The sequence below is a fragment of the Cydia strobilella genome, chromosome 3 (genome assembly GCF_947568885.1).
Source record: "Cydia strobilella chromosome 3, ilCydStro3.1, whole genome shotgun sequence".
Lineage (NCBI taxonomy): Eukaryota > Metazoa > Arthropoda > Insecta > Lepidoptera > Tortricidae > Cydia > Cydia strobilella.
In genome coordinates this window covers 3,246,139-3,265,389 of record NC_086043.1, presented here as the reverse complement: position 1 = coordinate 3,265,389, position 19,251 = coordinate 3,246,139, and the positions used below count along the sequence as shown (strand labels likewise).

Here is a 19,251-nt window from a genome sequence, read left to right as displayed (position 1 = left end):
GCATATTTATAAACCTTGGAGGCCGTGGGTGTGAATCCAGACTGTGTCAATGAGGTTCCTATAAGTAATGTATGAAATATGATTTGATATTTGCAACCAGCTTCTCGTTGAAGATTGTTTTAGCTTATGCGTTCGTAGCAGCTAATGCCTTTGCTGGAAATAAGGTAAAACCAGAAAAGATCTATTATGACGATGTACCTGCCGTATTTCAGACGCTCTATTAGGAAAATATTATGGTCGTCCAGATAAGTATATTTGTATTGCATTTGTATTGTACAGTCGTGTAAAAATGTGAGTGCACGAATCATCTCAAAAATATGTAGCTCTTATGTCACATAATTTTGAGCAACTTGACTGTACCTAATACTGGCTGGTTTCCGCAACTACGGCTAGCGCCTATTTTGTGTGGAGATGGGTATATTTGGATAGTGCTATATGTCATTAATATATGAAGATAATTTAGTGATGCTATGAGAGCTAATCTGCAGAATCTATTACCAAACTTTGAATATTATTTTATGCATTGACAACTAACCCTGCCAAGAATGCAGGCGACTAAATAGCCTTTCGTGGGTTTGTTAAAGGACAGCCTGCTTGCGTGCACGTGTGGACGCCTGCCAACTATTGGAGTGGATCGATGGAACTACCCTTGAAATTCTAAATTGTGTTAGTTCTATATATGTTTTATTTACGGCGGCTCTAAACAGGGCAATTTTAAAGGTGCTATTTTTCAAGAATCAAGAATCAAATATTTTATTCGTTTTTTAATCCTTGAACGCCGGCGCAGACGACCTATAAAACGGAATACTCGTAAGGAGTCTTTACGAGTATGCAGTAATATTGGTTCTTTAAGGTGCAAGCGAAGAGGCGCTAAGATAAGAAGGAATGACATTTTTGACGAAGATTTGTTATAAGTATGACTAGTATGAGTCATTCACACCTAACAATTAGTGATAATCACCAACTTCGAATCTATTTAATTAATGTACATTGTACATGATTGCGTGCAGAATATGAAATAAACGTAGCGACGACGGTGTGTATTAACGGTGACAGCTTGACAAGTGTCAGAAGTATAAGTTACTTTTGCTTTTTTAATAATAAAAAAGTACTTGTAAAAATGGCGCTTAGGGGAATTTAAACGGTTTGGAATTTCAATCTATTAAAGGTGTTTTGAGGATTTCACATTTACGATTTTTTTTCGCATTATAACAGTTCAGAGTCAGACTAGAACGGTATTTTGTATATTTCGAGTTTTAACCGGTATCCTTTTCCTTTCCGGTAGAAATACGGTAGTACTATTAGTTATTCTGTGGAAATACCTCTTATTATAGGGTTAAAAAGAACTATGATTCTGCCGTAGGTAAGTATCTTTTCAAGACACATTTTTGTCAAGCTCGAGTTCTGATGATGGGATCCATGAGGAATCGAGGGAACTCCTCTAATGTGAAAGGCATACATATAGTGGTTTTTGTATTTTCATCAACAAATCTAGCATTCCCATTTAAAAAAGTGACATTTGATGAAGTGGAACTGCTGATGATGATCAGAATGGAACTCTTCAACGACACATAGTTCACGTTTGGCGATTTATTCTCTTCGTTATGGACCCGAACTTGAACCCGGACCCCTACTCGAACCCGGACCCAGACCGAACTCGGCCCCTAACTTGGATCCGGACACCCAATGCTATCAGAAAATTGGGTTAGGTTAGGTTAGAACTGCGACTCTTAAAGAAAAAATGCTTCTAGAAAAGTGGGTGGTTTTACCTCCTTTTCTACATAATTAGGCAAAAGATGCAGTCTTTTTCATTTCATTGTCTGGAATCTAAGAGTGCACCATCAACAATAAGTAACCTTTTAACGGCATCCCCCATTGAAGTCCGTTTTTTTTATTATTATGGTATTGTTTTACAATCCTTTATTGATTTTGAGAGTAGAAAAACTAGATTGAAAACGCCAAAACAAGTGAGATTCCACCAGAACAGTAATTTACACAAACCATTTTTAGGGTTCCGTACCCAAAGGGTAAAAACGGGACCCTATTACTAAGACTCCGCTGTCCGTCTGTCCGTCTGTCACCAGGCTGTATCTCATGAACCGTGATAGCTAGACAGTTGAAATTTTCACAGATGGTGTATTTCTGTTGCCGCTATAACAACAAATACTAAAAAACAGAATAAAATGAATATTTAAGGGGGGCTCCCATACAACAAACGTGATTTTTTTGCCGTTTTTTTGCGTAATGGTACGGAACCCTTCGTGCGCGAGTCCGACTCGCACTTGGCCGGTTTTTTTGGTGCCTACTGTGAACGTGTCTGTACCTCCATTTGTAAATATTGAAGATCCGACCTTCGTCCAGTCCGTATGTTGATATTGACAGTACCTCTATTTTATTTACACGACAAGTAAGTCCAATGCCAAGTGCATCATCGGGAGAGGTCAAGCGCCGATCGGTGACGAAATTTACATTAAAGTTTTTGATGAATAATTTATTAATTAGAATATATTGGTGTGTCATTACTGTCATAAGAATATGAAATATATATTTATTTAATTTATGTATGTATCTTTATCCTATTTAAGTAGTTAATAAGTAATTCATTTATCTGTATTCTCTCTCTCATGTGTGGTCTCTAATTCTTTCAATGACGATTTCTTTAGTTTGAAATTGATTAAGTTTTCCATGTGCAATAAATTTTAAATAAATAAATAAAGAATTACTTAATTGAAATTCCTTTGTAAGTATGTAGATCTTTATTTGCATTATTATCAGATCTAAAGAATGAAAGAAAGAAAGAAAGAAAAAGCATTTATTAACACAACATAAAACTAAAAATCTACATAATTTATGCTTACCAAAACTTTTAAGTAAGTAAAAATAAAAACGTAAAATTTGCCATTTTGAGTAGGCGTATGATTACTTGATGTAGACTAGAAGTTTATGCCTTTATTAAATTAAGAGTTATGAACTTTTGGCCACATTTTATTATATCCAAAAATCTTGAACACACGCCAAGATCACTGGTAGGTACATAAGCTAGCGAATGTAGATTTATAAACCTTACCTTGCATGTTGTTATAAGATTAGAACAAATAAAAACACGTTATTTGCAGATAGATACGCGTGTGTAAAATGTGTATGTAGATAACCTTACATATAGGATACACAATTACACACCTTTGTTTTGTGTTAGTCATATTACGACGTTATAATGTTAAATGGTTTCATGACAAATCACTGGTATGTACAGTCAAGTGTAAAAATATGGGAAATCATACTCAAAAATATGTCCGATAGCTCTTATGTCAGCGAAACTACGAGTATGGGACAATTTTTGAGTAAGTAAGTTGTCTACACCCATATTTTTATTTTTTTATATGTACTTGACTGTACCTAATAAGTTTTTTCCAGAAAGAATCATATTTTTAATGTGTCTGAAACAGACAAGGCATTATAGGTACGAGTACGTTGGTTGTTTACTTCTTAACTAATTTTTGCCAAAAATTTGTGGACGTGACCTAATTGCTCATACATTAAGGTAGTGTGTACTGTGTACATATTTTTGGCACTGTCCGAGTCTCTATTTAATACCTTGACTTACCTATGTTAAGTTTCACGTGCATGTCATTCCAATATTGTACCAAAAGCAATGGCCCATACTGGGTCGCGCCTCTAACGTTCGCGCCACATGTCACCTAGCTACCAGCGCGGAACCGAACGGCAACAGGTTTTTAAACATTGTATACATTTGCATAAACTTGCTCTAATTTGATCCTGCTTTATACGGCAAGCTACCCTTTGGCTTTTGAGGCATTGACCGGGTATATTTACTATAAATGTTTTCGTCAGTCAACAGCAAAAGATTTGCACGGACCGGGCTCCTTTGTTTCCATAAAAACACCCAACTATAAGTAATAGTCCAATATCCTACAACTATGATCCCTATGGGGCTGCGACACCGGGCTGGATCTTGTATGGTCCAACAAATATCGATGAATTGGTTGTTTTAATCCTGCGTTAATTTTAAATTTTAAAAGTACACCAAAATTTAACGCAACATATGCACTGATATCTTGCCTACTTGTTTCAACGCTAGTATTTATCTCAGTTTACATTATTATGGAAATCTTGCTGTCTCCTCTTACACTGATACTGTAGTCATCCGAAGTCCAAGACTTCATATTAGATGGCCCCGACTCAGTATCAGCGCTGCCCGGCAGTGCAGCATATAGCTAGCCAGCCGAGCGCAACAAACAAGTTAATGATATGTATCCGGCATTAGGCGGATCCTGATTTAAAAACTTGTCGAGGCTTACATCTTCTGGCCTAGTGGGTAGTGGCCCTGCCTGTAAAGCCGATGGTCCTGGGTTCGAATGCCGGTAAGAGCATTTATTTGTATATGAGCACAGATGTTTGTTTCTGAGTTCTGGGTGTTTTCTGTGTATTTAAGTATTTATATATTATATATATCGTTGTCTGAGTACCCATAACACAAGCCTCCTTGGGCTTACCGTGGGACTTAGTCAATTTGTGTAAGAATGTCCCTAAAATATTTATTTATTTATTTTTATTTATGAAAACCTACCGAAACCGAAACTAGTGTCACCACGCTATATTAGTATAGCGTAGCTTCAGGCATCAGTATGCTATCCGCGTAATCCTCGTGTACTGAATTCCTTACACTTTCGTGGGCTACGCGAATATCGTGGGTGGAATCCACAAAACACTTTGTTTATAATTGTTTTACAGAAAACATTCAAATTCTACAGAGTTCTCAACCCACGGGGGCTATTATTAGACTTCCATTATGTTCGCAAACTTGTGCTTTTAACGATGGGAGGATTTGATTCTGTCAAATTGGAGTTCGGAAAATGCGTTAGATATTGTCCCTTAAGTATATTTACAATGTGGCTAAAGATAGATCTGAGTGAGGTTGGGAGGGGCCGATATGGGTCAAAAACGTTCGGTAAAACCGGCGCCTTACGGCGTTTTAGGACATTACAGAAGTTAACGATTTGGATACATTCTTCTAAGATTCATCAATTTCATCTTATAAATTTAAACAAGTCGCATAACCCTCATATTAATTTTTTTATCCATATGCATATTCACTGTAGGTCTAGACAGTATATATAATAGTTAATGATTACATTATGTAAAACACCTTGTTCTACCACAAATAAAATTAAGTAAAAACATTCATTTTGTAGCTTATTAAAGAGGCTAGCTTTGATGAAAAACTTGGAGGTGACGCTGACGTGAAAGTACTTAAAAAAATGTTTTTTTTTTGTACAGCAATATATCCTATAATTGATGTCATATAATTATCTTTACTATATGTACAATATGCGTGACGCATGTCGAAATCGGCAGGCTAGAAATAAAAATTAGGAAAGAATATTTCGTTTTAATTTTTTTACAGAAAACTATAATGTTTGGGGCGCTGAAATTTTGCATGCTTGTTACTAATAGAAAGCCACATCCTCAAAAAAAAATACAAGCCAAAACTCGCTGTGGGCAGATTCACTTAGCTCATACTCATACTCATACTCATTTAATCATATCCTGGCATGGCCTTTCCGAGCTACTACATAAAAGCGCGAGTTACAAAAGTATTAGAAAGAGAACGTATAAACAGTTTCCAAATGTAGTATTAACTAGGGTACATTTTGGTGGCCATATTCTTTTACCAAAACCTTTTACCTTACCTACTCGTGCATATCATGTTAACCAAAAGAATCTAGCATAACATAGTTCAGATCATTGGACACCCAAAAGCGTCTAAAGAAGTAAATCGGCCAAGTCCGTAAAAAGAAACAAGGTCGCGATTAATCAACGCTTTGGCAACAGATCAATTTGGTGCGCTATTGTAAACGGGGTGAAACTCTCGCTTCGCTCGTGATTGCGCGATCGGTGAAGATGCACGGTTAATCAGCCGTGTGATAATGTTAGATAAACTGGAGCGTTATTCAGAGTTTGAAAATTTCACCTTGATTTAATATTAATTTAGGTGCATTGGGGTATTCGAAAGCGCGGCAATTTTGAAAATGGCAAATATCTTCTAAACTAGAAACACTTCTGTGGCAACAGTAAGCAAGATGCCTTGGTAGGTTGCTAGCGTAAGTGTTGCTAAAGTATGAAGTTCTTTTCGTTTTATATAATAACCACCTTAAAAAAAGGAAAATAAAAACAATTTAATTACAATGATATTCGCGATCCCGGGTACGCACACTCAGTACCCAGCGAACTGCGTTCGGAGAATGACCTGAGTTTACTGCAACCCCCTTATTCATAAACGTCTACTAAAGTTAACAATCCGCTAACAATCGTTTGTCCCTTTCCGACGTATTAGTGTGATAGAAAAGGACAAACGATTATTAGCAGCTTGTCGACTTTAGTAGACGTTTATGATTATGAATAAGGGGTAAATATTTATACTCAAGACAATCCTTTTACCTACTACCTTTTGTACCTACTACATGTATGCAATTGTGAAAGAATAAAGAATCCACATACTTAAGCCTAGACTTCCCATTGTTCCCCTATCTGTACAGAAAACAAGACCTCTGTAAATATATGTGTTATCAATGCACCAACTAGATGCAGAATCCAAAACGCTTAAGGTTTTTGAATATTCAAGGCAGTTAATACCTTTTTAAGTTGAACCTTAAAAGAAAAAGCCCTCGTAACAATACGGGTACGCCTTTTAATCCTGCGTAGAGCAAAAATACTTGATTTTCTGATGCTGCGTCTCTCACATTTTACTGTGGGGTGAAAGGGTACTATGTTGGTTGCTCACTGAACTCTGTAAGGCCCTTGATACCGGATTTGATTGAATAGCTATTGCTATTTTTAACGGCCTCTTAGCTTATAGTTATCCGCTGCTTACGAAGATCTATATCTATTATCTACATATATGTAGGTATATCGTTGTCTAGTACCCACAACACAAGCCTTATTGAGAGAATCTTATCTACATAACCGAATGCAGTGCGTGCAAATACAGCACTACGACGAAACAACTGCTGAACTTAGACGTGTGCAATCAGACACAACGATAACAAACTCGTCAATACCTCAAGGAAGTGTTTTAGGCTGTATCCTATTTTTAATATACATTAATGACTTGCCCAAGGTAATGAAACAGTCATGTATACTATTCGCGGACGATGTATCAATACTGTTTAAATGCCCCAATGACCACGACATAAGCAGTGATATTATAGGAACATTAAACATAGTAGACGACTGGCTACGCGATCACTCCTTAGAATTAAATACGACGAAGACAAAATTAATTCAATTTCGGCCATATCAAAAAGACGCTCTTGACCTATCAGCTTTGTCTTCAGAAACTGGTATAGAGGAAGTCAGCGAGTTTAACTTATTGGGAATATTTATCGATACGCATCTAAATTGGAAAAAACATATAGAGGAAACAAAGAAAAAACTATCTCGATTCAAATACGCCTTAGGGATACTTAAAAGAAATACTCACAGTGAATGCGCTTTATCTGTATATTACGCATATGCGTACGCTTGGCTGCGGTATGGAATCATATTATGGGGCGACAGCACTGATATTAACGACTTATTTGTTTTACAAAAAAAATGCCTCCGCGTTATTGTTAATACTCATGAGCCTGACAGTTGCAAAAAATACTTTATTGAAAATAATATGCTAACTTTATCATGCATATACATCCTTGAAATCGGGTTATTTGTCAGAAAACACATCGAGATGTTCGAATTTACAAAAAGTGCGCGCCGCCGTAATAACTTAGTCCTTCCGCCTCATAGAATACATATGTATAAGGTCGGCCCATACTATAGGTGTATACAAATATATAATAAGCTCCCAATAGACATAAAGAACGAGACCGAATTTAACGTGTACAAGAATAGACTGAAGAACTTCCTAACCTCTAAAGCTTACTACTCAGTCGAAGAGTTTATGACAGACACAAATTTATGATTTGACCTAGAAATTACCCCTTTGTTTGTTTTGATTAATGTATTAATTACTTGTAAATAAATTATAATAAAATTTGGATAATGTGCTTATGAACCCTATGAATTATGTCTGTTTTATAAATTTAATCAATAACGAATTTCAATTTACATGTACTATGATTATGTCTTGCAATTTTTACTTGAATCTGGATTTATGACTGAGACTACTATATTTGAAATGTTTATTGTATTGTTCCTTTATTTTAATTGTAATTAATTCCTAGCTTTTAAATGTAATTAATTCCTAGTTTTACTTGAATGAAATTTTATGTTTAACTATTTATTTATCTTAGTACCTAATTAGTTTTTAGAATTGTGTTGCTATACCCTAACAGGGTAACCATGCATGCACTTAATACATGTTAACACCTTAATGTAACCATGGTTCTGCAATAAATGAAATGAAATGAAATGAAATGAAAAAGGTTACTTAGCCTATTACCAATAGGAATAAGATAGAGCGGTACTGTCATAGTAAATTTCGTAACCACTGTAAATTCACTGCCATCTATCGACATACTTTAAAACTAAAAATGAAGATTTATAAAAATACTTTAAAATGTATTTAAATATGGATAAATTATTTTTTTATTTGCATTAATTATTTTTATATGATTTTGACCCATGTTATTTCACTGGTATGCGTTAAAATTATAAATAACAAACGAAACAGTCAACGCCCTCTATACGAGAGTAGGCCAAATCTAGTGGTGCCATCTGATCGGGAATCAAATTTTCGTGATTTTCGAGGCACGTTTTTTCCTTAGACTGTATCCATCTATTACGGAGTTATATCTATCTTTGCTATTACTATTTAGCCTTATTAAGATTATCCCATAATAGTATTAAATATATTTATTACTAGCTTTTGCCCGCGACTTCGTCTGCGTGGAGTTAGTAATTTGCGTAGCTTATTTTTTACCCAATCTGCTTTTTATCGATTCCCCATACAAACTTCCACCTCCCTTTTCACCCCTTTAAAAGATGATTTCTGAGATAGAAACTACCCTATGTCCTTCCCCGGGACTCAAGTTATCTCTATACCAAATTTCAACTAAATCGATTCAGTGGTTTAAGCGTGAAGAGGTAACAGACAGACAGACACACTTTCGCATTTATAATATTAGTATGAATGGATATATAGTATGGATTTATTTGGCAGATAGTTTTCGTCCAGTGGTTGTATTTATTTTATACTTGAAAGTCCTCACTTAAGTAGGTAGTGTTATAAGACAATTTTGAAATATCCTTTTCCCCTCACTAGCTCGGAAAGTTGTCTTTTATCCTTTAAAACAAGCGGGGAAAAACGCATTTTATCCACTAGTGGGGAAAGTAATTTGACCTTGGATGGAGCGTGTTTAAGTAGCTTTACAGATAACAAAACGTAAAACGCTTATAATAATGATTCGTTTGATATTAATTATCATTAAACAAATGGTTTGCGAATCTAATTAAAAATACTAAATTTAGCTTTATTTAATGATTTTATGTCATAAACCTTAAAGTTCCATAAGAAACGTTTGTTTTTTAATAATGATGTTAAATATAATTCTGAACGCACAAGTTGAGTCGATGCAATTTCAAAACGCATCATTGACATTTCATACGTCAGAAATGTCAACATTGTCAACAAATTTTTTACTTAAAAACTTCTCACGTAAAAATACAGAATTTCCAGAGTTTTTTGTTATAATATCCTAAAAAAATTAGTGATTTCAGTGATGAAGATGATCTAACGCCTGTGGATGTTGCACTTTCCTCGCTATAGTGAGGTGAAAAGTTTTGTGTTACACACGGGTGCAAATGTATTTTACTTCTCGTGTGTTGAAACTCAAATTCCACATTCGCGGGTAAAATACAACTTTGCACCCTTGTATAACAAATAACTATTTCTCCACTTGCCTTCACAAGGCGAGACGTTGTTTATAAGTATAGGTAGTAACAAAACTATTTCAGTTTTATACTGCGTCGTGGCACAAAATAAATAATAGTACAGGTACAGAAGATTCACTCTATAACAAAACGCGTCTATTACGACAGATATGACCGCTAGGTGGCGCATGCGCGAACAGGCGTCCGTTCCGTAGCTGTGCGCGGCAATTACTATGGCTAGACCTCAGAACTGGGGGCGGCCGCATGTACTTGTAGCGGCGCGACGAAATCGCGGAGTGAGACACGCCTGGTCGTGGGCACAAAATAAAACAGAATATCGGTTTCCCCATAAATACTTTAAAACCGCTTCTGATTAGATAATCTTATGCTTTTAAAACGAGGTACAACATCAGGCACTAATTAAAACATTTCTTGTGTCAGGATAAGATAACAGAGCGGTAATTACGAGTACTAGGTATTAGGTAATGTATTATTTATATTCAAGGAAATATAAATAAGAAAACAACTCAAATTTTGCGTTTTTTTACTTTGCCTCCCATGTGGATAAAATGCAACTTTCTTATCAGTTTTTGAAGAGAGCCTTTACCAGCTCGTGTGGTAAAAAATATGTTGGTAACTACAGTAATGTAACGCAAACATTTCTTTCAGTGAAGTTGTGTTCAGTCATTTCGAAAACCTCACCCGCTTTGCAACTTCTAATCGATCAAATTATTTACCTACATACATACATATAATCACGCCTATTTCCCGGAGGGGTAGGCAGAGACCACGGATTTCCACTTGCTACGATCCTGACATACCTATTTCGCTTCCTTCGCTTTCATAACATTCCTCATACACGCTCGCCGGTTTAGGGTGCTCTTGACCTGGCCTTTCTTCAGGATTTCCCCGATCTGATCAGAAAAAATCCGCCGAGGTCTGCCCCTTCCAACTCCCGTTTCTACCTCTCCCTTATACACTCTCTTTGTTAACCTTTCACTCATTCTTTCCACGTGTCCAAACCATCTCAACATACCTTTCTCAATTTTTACCTACATACTTACATATTACAGTTCTTATAATTTATTTTCATTTTGAGTGCCTAAGTCATTGCCCTTTTAAACACAAGAAACATTTCCTCCTATATTTATCTGTTGTTTTATTTTCAGGTACGTTTCCACCGCGCTTCGAATGATCCTGCGGTGAAGGCACAGTCCATTGACTTCTGTATTTTGTAAGTAATTTCATATCAAGATAAGGGACGATTATTCTAATTGCGTATGCAAATTTGATTAGATAAGTTTATCAATATGATATCAAGTTATATATTATCAATTGTTGAATGTCGTAATACATGTATATAACGTTCCTATTACAAAAATATCAAATATTGCGCGTGCCAATTTAATTTCACATTTGACTTGAGAATGTTAAGATAATATATACAACAATAAAACTGGTTTTAGCGATAAAGCGACGGTACGACTTGTATCAATAAAATACAAATTTTGGCATAAAGTTTCGCACGAACGTAAACCATTTCGCGGAGAATAATTATAAATTGCTGTTTTCCGCGCATGTTCTTAATGTATTCGTGAGAATTGCGAAAGATTATGACATGGCAGTAAATTTGAAAGTTTTGGTAAGTGATTATTCTGATTATACATGTTTATTGTAGAGAGTCTAAGTACTCTAAGTGCACTTTCATAAAAAAAATTATGTCATTTTGTATTTCTCTTTGATAACATTATGTAGCTTAAGGCATGGCACAATATGGTAAACTGGACCCTGGACTGGTATGGCAAATTGGGTGTACTTATACTAGTATCAAATAATTCCTGTCAACAACCCCTTATATAATTCGTACAGCACACAAGCCAGGCCCAAATTCGCACACTGACATCAAAATAATATCTAAATGATGCCATTTAATTTTCAGTTTTCGCTCGTAAGTGTCCGTATCAGTGCAAACGAGACGCATGACGCATACGCATGGACGAATGAGAACAAAATTATATCACTTAAATGTTAAATATACATTTGAATTTTTCGTGTCGAATGTTTCAGCTTTGCCCTTGGAACCATAATTACGATCAAACCAAACTAAATACCTAGTTATCATTGTAACAGATAACAACATCTTGTTATTGCCGAGAGCGTTCCAATTTCTTTATTTAATTTTCGTAATGAGTATGCTGGCTTGAGGATTAATTAAGTCAAGCATCTAACGCGTTTAGAAGTCATGCCCTTAGTTATTAATGTCTAAGAACGCTGACAACTTAATGTGTATGTCGGAGAACTGCTGAATTGTGCCATCTATCGTCTTTAAGAGGCGTTTTATCACGTAATCTTTGACAAATAGAGCAAACTAGGGTGTTACGTACACCTGAGTGGCATTCGACGCTGTCTAAACAAATGAAATCCTGAACAATTGAAGTTATGCTGTCAATCAATCTTCAGATGAGAACTAACGGGAGAAGATGACGTCGGTGGCGGTTCCTGGGTCATATCCACTGGTTTGCTTAAGATGGGAAATGTAACGTGTGCTATGATTTGTAATCAGTCTTGTCCAGTAAATACTGTGAGTTGAATATCGTATTTCATTGAAGACCCTCATCATGTGCTTTCGATAGTATGACACGCCCATGATTCCCGACATGTATTGGCATTTACAACTTCATGAAAGTCAAAAGGGGTCCTATCTCTGACTCTTACAAAATAACAAAATATGTATACTTACCTAAAGCCAACTGAATGGTGGCCGCTTTCAGACGAAAGGAGTGCCTGGCGTGAGGTGTCCGTTGGCTAGTTGGGTGGACGACATTAGAAAGATTGCGGGTCACTTCTCGATGAGATTACCCTCTAGTTTCAGTATTTCGGTTGATTAGTCCAGGGCCGAACTACTGCCACACTTGTTCCCATTAATTCGAACCGGGCTAACAGTACAACCGAAGTCGGAACTAACCGTCAGGACGAAACTTGAACCAACTTTCAATACATTTCTTCGAATTAAATTTATTTACCTTACCTCAGTCGGGTTTTATGGACTCGTTACATAATCTATTTACAACTATATGTTTGTGGACGTTAACATACTTTTTTATTCGTTTCTTTCATCTCTTATACCTATTACGTATTAGTCTGAGTACCCAGCTTACCTGTTCACTTGACTAAATAAAACATCTATCATCAAAAGTAATTTATCGCCATGTTTTTCTCACATTGAGTTTATACGAAAGACTCAATAAAGAAACATCAGACATCAAAGCTTGTATTAACCCAAAAACTCGCATATTTTCTTAGAAGGCATAAAAAGTAAGGTGCGGAGTCGCGTCTCATTAAAGAAGTGTTGTTCCAACGTTCCAGCCACTCACCAAGAGCAGGTGTTTTATTTTCTTATAACCACTACACTATAATTTAAATGAGGACACGAGATAAATTAAAAACTTACTTCAATAACAAAATAAAACGTATGCCCCATTCCGACTGTTACCCAGTCCATACGTGCCAAAAACTGCTAGCGCCGCCGTTGCCACGTTTCTTGCATTGTTGGCAAGTTTGCTGGACCAGATAAGAGCCGGAACGGGGGTTGCAGCGCCTATCCCTCAAACGCCGCCCCAAAGTTCTTATGAGTATTTTGGCCTCCACCAAGGCCCAAGGCCCGGCCGTTTCAACGGCGACCGGAACAAAGTCAAACGCTGCATATTAAGGGCCAAGTTTGCATATTTATAGGCATAATGAAGACACGTATTATTTTTCAACAAGGACAACGCCAAATAGCTTGTAAACTACTGCTACACTCGAGCATGGGATGCACGTTCTATGTGGGTATGAGCCCATAAAATATTTAGCTGTTGTATTTTTTTTCATCGTCATTTTGTACATATATCTTAATACGTATTGAGCTGTCATATCGATTGCATTTCGTTAGCAGGAGGCGTTGGGAAACGATGCCACACAATATTTGCCACATGTGTACACGGCATAACGTATACCAGGGGGCCTAGCCAAAATGACAATCTGCGATAAAAAACGCCAATCTAAACTTAAATAATATATGGAAATAGTCACGTAACTTTTCTTAGCATCTGTTATCCCGCTACATTGTTTTTCGTTTAACGTTTGTCGATGTACGGCTACTACGGCTGTCATTTTGGCTAGGGCTCCGGTTCCCTCGCTCTTGGTTTGCGACGGGAACACAGCTAGGAGTATATCAAAGCGACAGGAGATAAGTCTGCTTTTGAGACGTCTCCGCAGACGGTAAACAAGGCCCTTTGCGATATAGACACGGTGTGCTTAAGAATGATGACTGGAATATACATATATGGATAGAAGATAGAAGTGACCACTATTTTAGTAGACATAGCACGAAGCGCTCCATATATGGGGCATTTTCTATGAAAAGGGTTACCTTATTGTCGATGGGCACAGCGTCGCGCGGCATTGTATTTATATCGGAGCATCGTTTATAATGGCGTAAGCGCCATCGACAATAAGTTCCCTTTTTATAGAAATTACCACATATACTATTCGTCTATTTCTAACTATATTAACTAGGTATACCTGTAAGTATAATACATGCAAGTAGCAACAACATTTCATCAAGTACCTACCCTAGGTAATAGGAATAAGTGTAAAGCCTGAGTGGACGCTCGAAGCGGAGCGTTCGGCGGGGCGTGCAGCGTGGCGTCGGGCTCACAAGTGATTTGAGCAGCGTGCACTAAGGCCGCTCCTATACGTTTGCATTTGTTTAATATGCACGCCGCACGCCCCGCCCCGCTGCACGCCCAACTCGAGCGTCCACTCAGGTCTTACACTAAGTCTACAAGTTTAACAGCATATAATCATTACTATTAGTATAATCAATCTATCCACCGAATAGGTTCATCACTGGAACATTCCACCAGGGTGTTCCAGCATTTTCTATCTGTCGTATTAAAGTAAATCAAATTTTCTTACAACTCTTGGTAGGCGAGTATAAGTTTGACGTAGGCCAATTAATAAAATAAAATTAGCCTCTCGAGTCCTATGTTCAATGTTACTTATGCTGTAGAGTGAAAAAAAAGTGTGTGCGTGTAATCTTTACGCGCGATTGAAGTAAAACTTCTTGGACGATTACGTTTATCGCTATGTTTGCACTTTGACGTGTGTCCTATTGTGCGTGTGTCACTACTGAGCGTTACTTCCGTCAGAAAAAAAATCTAAGTTACCCTCTAGTCGCGCCTAAAGAAGTTTTACTTCAAATATATAACTTTCTGTTACTACATTCAACAATTTGCCTGTATTTTTATACTTTGTGCGGGAGAAAAATTCTTTGCGTTTAAAAACGCGTTACGTCAACGAGGAAGCTTGGAATAAATAAATGAAATTACACCCGAGACTCTCAACACGAAAACAACTCCTGAAATTATATTAAAATATTACATTTTGCTCTGCTACTTTATACTCGGCTAACAGATATATTAATTGTGTGTACAGATTGTACAGTCAGCAAAATTGACTGTACATGTTTGGCGAGAATTGTATTTTGTCATCACAATCGGCCGGAAATAGATTTGGCCAAGGCTGAATAATATCGTTTCTTTTTTTTTCTTATTTACGCACTTTTGTAGGTTTAACATGAACTGAAATAAATATATAAATAAAATTACTATTATTTATTTATTTTTATTTTTAAATATTTTTTAGAATATTTTCATAGAAAATAATTTAATTTGTTCTTAGAGGTTTAACATGGATTGAAACTTGATTGAAAAAATTAAACAAAGCAAATCGGTCCTATTAATTTGTATAGTTTTCGCCAAATGTATTGCGTGTACTTAAAGCGAGGTTTAGACTAGCAAGAACTTGCATGCCATTTACGTTACATTGCCGACTACTAAGGTAAACTGCATTCAAAATGTTTATCAGATACCGCAATGTAATGAAAATTGCATGCAAGTCTAAACCTCACTTTAAATAGTAAGATAACGATGATTTTTCGCTCTAAATACTTATCGTCCTTAATAGATAGTGCAAAGTTCGCTCTGATCCGGAGCAAACACAAACAACCTTTCAGCGGCCGGTTATTGCCGGACTCGGATCCGGGTCAAACCGGACTAATCCGGATTGCAGGTTTAATGAGGATTTACACGGAGCGGGCTAATACTAACCAAGAGGGCTTGACTAGCCCAGTGTTTTAATATACAATATATCATCTATGGAAAAACAGGTTACCAACTTTATGAAAATTCTAATGCAATGTAAGTACCCAGGAGTACAGCGAGCTGGAAAACTGCATAATATTATGAATGGGATACACTTGCACCTGGGTGTACATAAGAACACTGTTTCAGCATTCTTATACAACATTAGAACACTGTCTTTGGTTGACTGAAACAATATTGTTTCAATACTGATGTCAGTCATCATTTACAAACTAAAGTGCTGGAGTAGATACAGTTTTTTTTTTTAAACGTAACTATTTTTGTAGAGGTATGATTGAAAAGGTATGGAGCCTCGTAAATTAAAGTAATAACATTAATAAGTATAGGGAACAAATAAAAATCCTAGTATTTTATTAAAGATTTTTTGGTTTGTGTTTTTAAGTAGCCACACTATACCTATACAAATTAAAAACTGAAACAGATGGCTGAAGACGCGGGTTCGATTCCGGGCTCGGCACTATTTCAGTTTATTAGGGTTCCGTACCCTAAGGGTAAAAACGGGACCCTATTACTAAGACTCCACTCTCCGTCTGCCTCTGTCTGTCGTGATAACCGTGATAGTTAGACAGTTGAAATATTCACACATGATGTATTTCTGTTGCCGCTATATCAACAAATACTAAAAACAGAATAAAATGAATATTTAAGTGTGGCTCCCATACAACAAACGTGATTTTTTTGCGTAATGTTACTGAACCCTTTGTGCGCGAGTCCTAACTCGCGCTTGGCCGGTTTTATAGCTAGTATAAAATGTCTATAAAATCATAAAAAGTATGAAATCCTATAACACGATAATATTATGAAACACAATCTCGCAACTGACCGTTTACTCTTTCTATTTCTGGAGTGTAAATATGCCGCTGCTCAGTAATGATACATTTTATGTACTCCTCTAGAATCTCCATGTAGACTAAATATTTGTGTTGCTTCGCTTTGATCGTGGACAATCACTTTGATGGCTTCCATGTTGATCAATCACGCCATGACACTTTATACGGTTAACTATCGGATATCCGATACGGGCTTAGCATCCTTACAAATAAACTAATGATGAAACCAAACCAATATAGTTTTATTGAAAAAGCATCATCATATCAGCCCTTTATAAAAGGCACCTCATTTATTAAACAAAATTTTAAAATTATAAAAATAAAAAATACAGAAATGAGCAACGACAAAAAAACGACGCTAGTACAGGTTAGAGGTAGACGGGTTGGGTAGGGCTGCACCGTCATTGAAACCGAAGAAGCCCTTTATCGCCCACTGCTGAGCATAGACCTCTCTTCCAGTACGCCACTTGTCCCGGTCCTGAGCTAATCTCATCCAGAAGTGACCCGCAATCTTTCGGATGTCGTCCACCCACAAACGAGCCAACGGACACCAGGGGCTTCTTTTATTCGAAAGCGGCCACCATTCCGTTAACATTTAAGTCCACCTGCCATCACTGCCTAACAACATGTCCCGCCCAACTCTATTTTAGTTTGGTAATGACGAAACCAACGTCTTGCACCTTGGTGCGTCGACGGATCTCGACATTTCTTACTCGATCTTGAGGCTTGATACCGAGCATGGCGCGCTCCATGGCTCTCTGTGCTACGCGGATTTTATGCACAGCCACCTTAGTGAGTTGAAAAAAGCGGACAAGTGCGAGTCGGACTCGCCCACCTAGGGTTCCGTACTTTTTAGTATTTGTTGTTATAGCGGCAACAGAAATACATCATCTGTGAAAATTTCAACTGTCTAGCTATCACGGTTCATGAGATACAACCTGGTGACAGACGGATAGACGGACAGCGGAGTCTTAGTGGTAGGGTCCCATTTTTGCCCTTTGGGTACGGAACCCTAATAAGCATAGATTTTTTGTTGTATCTGGATGCTCAAAAAATACGTTGACATAAGTTTATTTTTCTTACTTACAGGCATTTTCATTTTAACTTGTATTTTAAGGCCCATTAAGTTCGTGTTCTTCTCTCACTCTCACTGAGCATAAGCGTGAGCGAGATGGAAGTGCGTGCCCGGGAACGCGGATAGGTATGTTTTTGTAATTTTTTGTACGCTTAAATACAAAAAAATTGGCAGCCGTATTGCGATCCAAAAAAGCGCAACCAATCGCCACAAAACTGACGGTCAATGACAACATTTTGTCAGGAAATTCAGTTAGACGTGATGCCTTTCGTAGGTTCAGAAAACGGAGTATTTAAAAAGTCGCACTTTAAATGAGTCGTACGTAAAATGTTGCCGTCAGTTTTGTGGCGACTGGTAACCAGCCGTTCAATCATTTAACTTAAACAAAACGTAATATCTTCAATATATCTCCCTTAGCTTATACACAAACGCAAACGTTGTTAAAATTATCTACATTGTGTTGTGCTCCTACCGGTGAGTAAGGTTGCCATCAGAGAGCTCAACGAGGGTGCGGTGTTAGGGTCGGCAACGCGCATGTAGCTCCTCTAGAGTTGCAGGCGTACATAGGCTACGGAGACTGCTTAACATCAGGCGGACCGTATGCTTGTTTGCCACCAACGTAGTATAAAAAAAACATTATGCCGCAGTGAAAAAAAATTATCGGTCGAGGGCAAATCGGAATTGATCTCTTTTTCTAAAGGGAAACAAATTGCAAAAACTGTCTATCATTTTCAGACGCCCGATTTAAAAATAAACATGCCCTTTCATAGAGGACCCATCTCAAGTTTGACGTCATGACATAAAAGTCACTTGTAAGGAAGCAGGGCTACTTCCAAAATCTTCGAGGAGCCGACCCTAATTTACAATGGCTGTTGTGTCAAGTGCCGTGCCGCCCTTTTGGACGTAATAAAATGTGTACACGAAATCTATTTTAGTCCAGTCTTTTTGGGGTTCATCTTACATTTTTACTACGTATTGTACTTAGAAATATCCGTGTCCACTATACCTAATTTCAAATGCCACGGCCCTATTCCACTTGAGACCTTTTTTTTATAAACTGATCGGCGATTGGCCCTAGTTACACCTGATTAACCGGAACTCTATTTTCAATTTTCTGCTTATAATATTAGTTATAAATTGTTGAGCAATACACTTTTCGACAGTCGCGACACATGTGACATCTAGTGTCGAGAAGCAGTACAGATAGTTCCGCTACTTGACGCTAGATGTAGACTACGAAAAAGTCGTTTTA

At 37.1% G+C, this 19,251-nt stretch overlaps 1 protein-coding gene across 2 annotated transcripts in view; it reads left to right on the top strand.

Moving 5' to 3' along the window:
- The window catches only part of LOC134755676 (uncharacterized), a 112,444-nt gene that overhangs the window by 35,450 nt on the left and 57,743 nt on the right, over window positions 1-19,251 (top strand). The window contains exon 1 of one of the 2 annotated variants that reach the window (XM_063692217.1): window positions 11,058-11,122. The exons of the other annotated variant lie outside the window; for it this stretch is intronic. The gene's annotated coding sequence lies outside the window, so the exon portion shown is untranslated. Of the gene's footprint in view, window positions 1-11,057; window positions 11,123-19,251 lie in introns of those variants that run through there. 2 annotated transcript variants of the gene reach the window in all.